Below are 8,275 nucleotides of genomic sequence, written 5' to 3' on the forward strand. Positions count from 1 at the left end.
TGCAAAATTTTACCTAATCATGTTATATTCTGCTAGCCCTATAGTTGTTGCAATATATTTTACCATTTGCTAAATGTATTTGTAAGATTTTGGTATAGCTTTGATACCATGTAAGCATTTGCCTGAGGCAAGAATGAAATGCCAAGATCTAGAAGCTCAAGAGATAGTACAAGAGAGACAAGATATGATCAAATGAGAATGGATATTAGATGATTGGATTAATCAGATAATTGGATGAATACATCATAGAAGTGCCTTGCATATAAATACAACTAATATGACTAGGAGTCAACAAAGAGATCAGCATACCAACTAAGCACATGTCCACCAAGAGTGGATTATCCTCCATTGTGCATGAATGTATGTGTAACAATGAGAGGATAAGAATGTAAAGGTGTATCTCATAAAGAGATGTAGTAAACAACATGTGCTCAACTGAAGTGCAAATTTTTGTGTTATCAATATCACAACTCATATTCAAATATGCAAACTCCCAGGTGCCTACATGACAACTAATATGAATATTATTTAACTTAAGTAAACTTAAGTAAAGTGTAAATAGTAAATACTTATTTACACCAACACCCACCCTTAAGTGTAACTTAGGAGAATGAACCTAAGCTCACAAAAGATATATAATAATGCAAGATGGGTCTCGGCTACTAGGCCATGTTTTGTATCCATGTACAATATGCAACGCAATCTCTCATAAAGTGAAGAAAGAGGGAAAACCACATGGAAAAAAAACCCCTCCCAAAAACAGAGATAATTAAAATAAAATAAAATGAAAGAGAAGAAGGCATCATGTGAGGAAAGGATCCCCCTATAAGAGAGAAGAAGAGGAAGATAGACCAAGTAACCTCCACTCAATTAAAAATGTACACCCATGGTAGATGCTCCAAGCTTGATGTAGAAATTGTGCCATATGTGTAGAACAACATTCCTCCCCTTAGGAAGAAACAAAACCAAAGGTGTATCAATCAAGCCCCTCCCATCTATAGGAAGAAACCTCAAAATTTATAAAATCTCTAAAACCTGCTTAAGTGTCCCCATGTGTCAATACTAAAAGGTGCCTCCAAATTATGTGTATAATGCCACTCTATTGAAAAAGACAAATTAGGCTCAACTGAGGATGAATGTATAACATGTATCAAAGACTCAAATATCTCCTTTGAAAATAAAGTGACCTCCTCCAACTATTGTATCAAAGGATCTACCATCATGTCAACCTCAAAAGAATGACCAAGTAGAGACTGAAGATGAGGGTCAGGATGTTCCCTCACAAAAACTAAAGAAGGATCATCTTCACCAAAGAGAAGATGAATGTCATCAATAGTGTCTCCCAAATTTGCAATGTAGGACTCTACAAACAAACTAGAAATGTTTGTCAACTAGTCATCCCATGGAACAAAGTATGGAAGATAATGAATATCATGTTGTACTGAATCACTTGAATCCTTGGCTTTGTGCATACAACTATCATTAGGAACAACAGATGCAATATCAATAGAAGGAGAAGAAATGGAAGGCTCAAGAACTTGATCATATGTGAGAACACCCATGTTTAATTAGCCAAAGTTCTCCTCAAAATCTGAATTACCACTAGAAATGCAATCAAAATCTATTGAAAAATCACTACCATCATCATGACCAAAATTTAAAAAGTAGTATAGCTGAGATGTATGATCAAACAACCCTATAGTAATGATCTCTCTAGTCTCCAAGTCTCTGATAAAAACTAAATCAAATGTGAATTCCATAGTCCTTCTTCTATATCTATGAGTTAGCTGATAGATGGAAAGAAGATTATGACTTAAGTGTGGTACACACAACACATCTTTGAAGTATCCCTCCACTTAATCAATATTGTGTTTCCCAACAACATTCATGTAAGTATGATTTCCCATCAAGATAGGTGGAGTATGACGAGGATCAAATGATGAAAACATAGACTTTGAAAGTGCCATATGATGAGAAGCCCTTGAATCTAGAATCCATCTTGCTAAATCTTGACTTGAAGTAGCTACTAAGGCTTTGAACTTTTCTCATGTGATCCATTCCTTTATCAAAATTTGAATGTGAAGAAGATGGTGAAGTAGTCACTCTTGAAGATAGACTAATTTGATTCTTCTTGAGAAGATTCTTGAGTTTATCAAGTTCCTTCTTGTAACAATGATGTTCTTCATGTCCATTCTTCTTGCAATATGCACAAGTAAGAAACTCCTTCATGGATGATTTTCCCTTATTGTTGGAGTTGTCTTGCGGTGACAAGGTTGTGTGTTTTTTCCCTTGTGAATTTTTTTGCCCTAATTTTTGCTTCTTGTTAGACCCTTTTCCTTGATTCCCTTTACTAGCCACTAATGCTTTGGACTTTGAAGATTAGCGAATCCCCATGCTTATCAAGTTTTATTTTTCTACCATCAACATCTCTATGAAGGAATCAAATGAAAGCATGGTGTAGGAAGAACCTAAGGTCAACTTATGAGTGTTGAAGCTTGAAACAAATGGTGCATACTTTGCAGGAAGTTTTCTCATCAAATTATAGATCAATTTTTCATCCTCTATGGTAATTCCACAATCCTTAACCATTAACCTTAGCTCATCTGCATTGGTGATATACTCTTTAATTTTGTCAAAATCATTTGGATCTAATGACATGAGATTTTCATCAAGTTCAAAATTACTAGCTTTGTCTAATTTTGCATACAAGCTAGAAAACTTATCGCATGCTTCCTTTACTATTTTACAATTATCAATATGGAAGATAATATCTTCATGTCCATACTTCCTCAAAGTACTAATAGCAACCTTATTGTTATGATTCCATTAATTTGGTTTATCAGGATCAGATGGTGCAACCATGGTTACAGCAACATAATCAATTAAACCTTTTTTCATCATTTTATTCCATGCTCTAATTTTCCATTTCGCATAATTATGTGGAGTTAAAAGTGGGAACCTAGGAGAACCCATGATGCAAAGTAAAAGAACACAAGAGAAAGAGAAGTGCAAACACTCAAGACACCCCCCCCCCCCCCCCCCCAAATCACTCAATCAAAGAACCCCCCAAAAATGGATGATTTTGGCACTTTATACTTACTGCATGTACAATTTCCACTTGTCAAAATGAACCAAAGTGAACTTCTTATTTTGACAATTACAACAACAAATATGAATCTATATCAGACTCAACAAGATAAAACACGACACCTCTCAAGGATCTAATTACAGGTGCCAAAATAGGCTTAAAATTACCAAATACTAAAAGTACTATGTCCACTTAAAATTACTCCAAACTGATACCATATCTGGAAAGTAAACAAAAAATCATGGTCTTTCAAAAGAAATAGCACCTGAATATGTGTCCATATGAGCTCGAGCAAAGCCTTTGAAGTTGCAAAAATTAACATTTGTGATTTTTACAAAAATTCAAGAACATGGATTGAAAAGAACCTATAGCAATGTGTACATCACAAAATTATACCCCAAAACAAAAAACAATTACTCAAACAAAGGAGTCCTTATGAAGGAGATATCATTGTTTGAAAATCAACTCTGTAAATATTTTTCTTAAATCACCACTGTCACACCTCCAAAAATTAAATAACTTTATATTTCACCTTAGATGTCCAATTTTGATGAAACAAAAGTTGATTTAGGGGTTTTATGACCTTATGAATGTCATGCCAACATCTGATTTGAACTAGTAAGCTCCAATCTTGACCTGCCAAAAAAATCTCTCTGATGGCTATGCAATGAAACTCCTATGACTCTAATACCATGTGAGATTTTTGTATAGCTTTGATACAATGTAAGAATTTTGCTAAGGAAAGAATGAAATGCCAAGATCTAGAAGCTCAAGAGATAGCACAAGAGAGACAAGATATGATCAAATGAGAATGGATATCAAATGATTGGATTAATCAAATAATTGGATGAATACATTGTAGAAGTTCCTTGTATATAAAGGCAATTGATATGACTAGGAGTTAGCAAAGAGATAAGCATATCAACTAAGCACATGCCCACCAAGAGTGGATTATCCTCCATTGTGCATGAATGTATGTGCAACAATGAGAGGATAAGAATGTAAAGGTGTATCCCATAAAGAGATGTAGTAGACAACATGTGCTTAGTTAGTGTGCAAACTACTATGTTGTCAACATGACAATTCATATGAATATGAAAACTCCTAGGTGTCTACATGACAACTAATATGAATATGAATTAACCTAAGTAAACTTAAGTAAACTATAAATAGTAAATACTTATTTACATCAACAATATCCATGTATCACTATTTTGACATAGACATTATGTAGCCTGTAGATGCTTTACTCACCTTTTCCAATAATATTATTTCAATTTATATTCATAGAATTTTAACAAGTTTGGAAAATTGAATGTAATTTCCACTTTATTCAAATAGTCAACTTGGGTCCTTATACTTTCAATATTGGTAATTGGTGCATCAACGATCTTGTTCATGCTTATAAATCCTTTGATATCATCAATTTTCAACATCATTTCACAAATGGAAACCTAATTTTTTATTCTTCATCAAAGTTTGCAAGAAATTTTAACATAGCAAATATTTTTAGAAAGAAATTAGGCATAATCAGTTAAATAGATCTAGTTGTTGATTAGTTGGGTCGATTGAAAATTCTTATAGAATTGTCATCAGATTAGGTACAATAAAATGAAAAATTAGTTGTTCCCAACTAGTAGGATCAAATACAATTTTCTAAGGTGATAAAATTACATATGCAAGAAATTGAAGAATAACTTCACTAAAGAGTTGAGTATAAAGAGTTCAAGAAGCAAGTTCTACTTTTGTGTAAATGCCATAATCATAAGTCTCATTCCCTTACAAAAGCCTCTACCATAATGACATTACCTCTAAATCATGCAAAGGATGCTGAAATGGTTCCCAACCTTGACACAATCTTATAAGAATCTCATACTTGGGATCATCGTAGGGAAACTATGCCAGTACTTGAAACACTCTTATAAAGAAATTGATATTTGGACTATAAATTCTCAAAGACACTTGTGAGTGATTCTAATGTCAAAGTACCTACCACAACACTTTCCTACATTCTATTCAGTGGCTCCCATAATATCCTCTATGTTGTTTAACTATTATTTCTATTGTCAGTCTCTTTCTAAAGCCACTCCTTCTCATTCTCTTTCTAAAGTTATTCCTTCTCCTTGGCTCTTGTGCCTTAAATTTTGATAATCAAAATTCTAAATATCTGCCTCTAGCTTATCTAAAATCAACTTCACAATGTGTTGTAACTTTGGCATAAGTGTTTGATCATCGATAACTTTCATTTAAGCATTCAAGTTTTCAAGATTGGTCAACACCCTCACTTGTGGACCTCTCGTGTCAAGAAATTTTTGTATTGTTTCAAAACCATGTTCTTGCTTCTAAGCTAACAATTCCTTAAATGCATTTTCCTGTAGAACATTTTTTTTTTCAACAATTGTAAACTCTTAGAAAGTGCATTGTTGTTTTCATGTATGTATGTATATATGTATGTGTGTGTCTATATATATGTATGTATGTATGTATGTATGTATGTATGTATGTATAGAGCTCTTGTGGATTGTGGATTATGGATTATAAAAAAAAAAAAAAAAAAAAAATAACATTAATCATTTTCCATTTTATTTTGATAAATTTTCAAGAGTTGCACACAAACAAGAGCAGAAAGCTTTGGATGAGGGTGGAGAGCTCTGAACATTGGTGGAGATCAGTGGAGATCTAGGATTTTGTTGTCATTTTCTTCTAATCTTCGTGCCCTTGGTTTGGGATTTTATTCAAGGGGAGAAGATGTGCTCTTTTCTTTTCCTTCTAAATATTTATCTCTTCTTTATATATAATAGCTTTGGTAAGATTTGAGTATAAGTAATTATGACAATTGTATGCATATGTACATGTATGTATGGAAATTAGTTTACTATGTGAACTTCTTTACATGCATACATACACACTTGCATAGTAGTTGTGATAAATTAAATTAATCATTCATGTCTTGAATTCACAAAAGCAATTATCCTTACATTCAATCAAATTTATTCATACCAAACTAAGTATGCAGAAATATGTACTTACAAATTATATTATCTCTTGGTGATTGAGTAAAGATCTCATGCATAATATCATCTAGGTAATGATTAGATGCATTCATAATAAGTCATAATAGGATCAAGCAGATGATCCATTTATGTTACTTCATACTTTTTTTATTGAAAATTTTGTTTAACGTAATTAGTTATACTAGAATTATATAGCTCCAGCTAGTACTCTTGTTTATTTAATTTAATCATATACATTTAAGACTATATTATTTTTCTTAAAATTAGGCTATATATTTTTTTATCTTTAAAACACAAATATAGATCTCTAATAGTTGTCTTTTTTTAATTTCAAGATCTTCATATTTAAGGTGAATAGTTTACACTACTAGATAATGGAATAGCCACAATGTGGAGCCACATAGCTCATGGCTTTTTTCAACAAATTATATTTTATTATATTTTTGTCCTTCAAAAATATTATAGGTGAATTTTTTTCTGATTTTCCATGTATTTAATAATTTTTCACTTGTCATTTGAGGTAATTTTATATTATGAGATAGAGACATCTAACATAAGGATGGACATGCCAATTTTGATCATCCAGCTTTCAAATTTGATTCCCTTATTAGATTAATGAAATTAGTTGCAATTGCCACCCTAATCTTTTGCAACTTGCCAAATCAGCTATTCACACAAATGAATCCCCCCATATCCATAAATAATGTCTTATCTTCTATAAGTCTTTCTCCTCTAAAGTCCCAATACATGGAGCCATTATCATCATGAGTAGACTCACTCTGCTTAGATGAATTCAATTGAAACTATTCATGTGAAATTAAGTATGCAGAAATTTGTACTTACAAATTATATTATCTCTTGGTGATTGAGTAAAGATCATTTACAATTTTCGAAGGTGATAAAATTACATATTTACATGTATGTATGTAAATGGAGAGATCTTTGTATATATGTGCATACATGAATATATATACACACATATGTGTTATGTAGGTATATATATATACATATATACATAAAAAGAAGCTTCTCTCTCTCTCTATACACACACACACACACACACATGTGTGTGTGTGTGTGTGTGTGTATGTATGTATATATACACATACATATACTTAAAAAGAAGCTTCTCTAATCACCTAATGGGGGAGATATAAAGAGATACATGTTTAGAAGGAAGATAAAAGAATATTTATATAGGTATCTCTTCTCCCCTTGAAGAAACATGCAGAGCAATCACTACTAGATTTCGGTCCAAACACCACAAATTGCACCACCATCATAAATATGGACATGACAAAATGCACTACTAGATTACATGGACATGACAAAATGCACTACTAGATTACATGGACATGACAACGAAATCCTAGATCTCAATTGATCTCCATCAGGGGAACATAAAAGAAATGAAAAGATCATAAGGGCACAATAATGAAATGAAATGATAACAAGAGAACCACAATGAAATCACAACCAACATTTAGAGCTCTCCACCCTCACTTGGAGCTCTCCAACTTTTTTCATGCATAGCTCTCCACAATTAAAAAAAATGGGGAATGATTTATGTCATGTTTCCTTTTTTTTTCTTTATAGCTAAAATCAACTTCACAATGTTTTGTAACTCTTCCATGGGCATTTGATCCTCAATAGCTTTCATTTCAACATTTCAAGATTCAAGTTTTCAAGTTTTCTCTTCATTATATAGTCCTTTCCACCCAAAAAACCACTTTATTACTTCATTAAAATTAGGAGTTAAATAAATCTAGTGATAAAACAATTCCCATGTTCTAGAATCTAAATAATAAAATAATAAAACTCACTCAACCTATACTAACTAATTTAGCTCAAGATCCTACACAAAAATAATGCAAACCAAGAAAAAATGGGCAAGAAATTTTAGAAAAACATTTCATAGCAGATATTTTTAGAAAGAAACAAGCCATAACCTAGTTAAATTGGTCTAGTTTCTAATTAGTTGGGTTGATTACAAATTCTTGTAGAGCTGTCATTATATTAGGTACATTAGAATAAACAATCAATTGTTCCCACCTAGTAGGATCAAATATAGTTTTGTAAGGTGATAAAATAACATGTGTGTGTGTGTGTGTGTGTGTGTGTGTATGTGTGTGTGTGTGTGTGTATGTGTGTGTGTGTACATATATATATGTAT

Source organism: Cupressus sempervirens, chromosome 11, assembly GCF_028749045.1.
Source record: "Cupressus sempervirens isolate cs-2001-9-10 chromosome 11, ASM2874904v1, whole genome shotgun sequence".
Taxonomy (NCBI): Eukaryota; Viridiplantae; Streptophyta; class Pinopsida; order Cupressales; family Cupressaceae; genus Cupressus; species Cupressus sempervirens.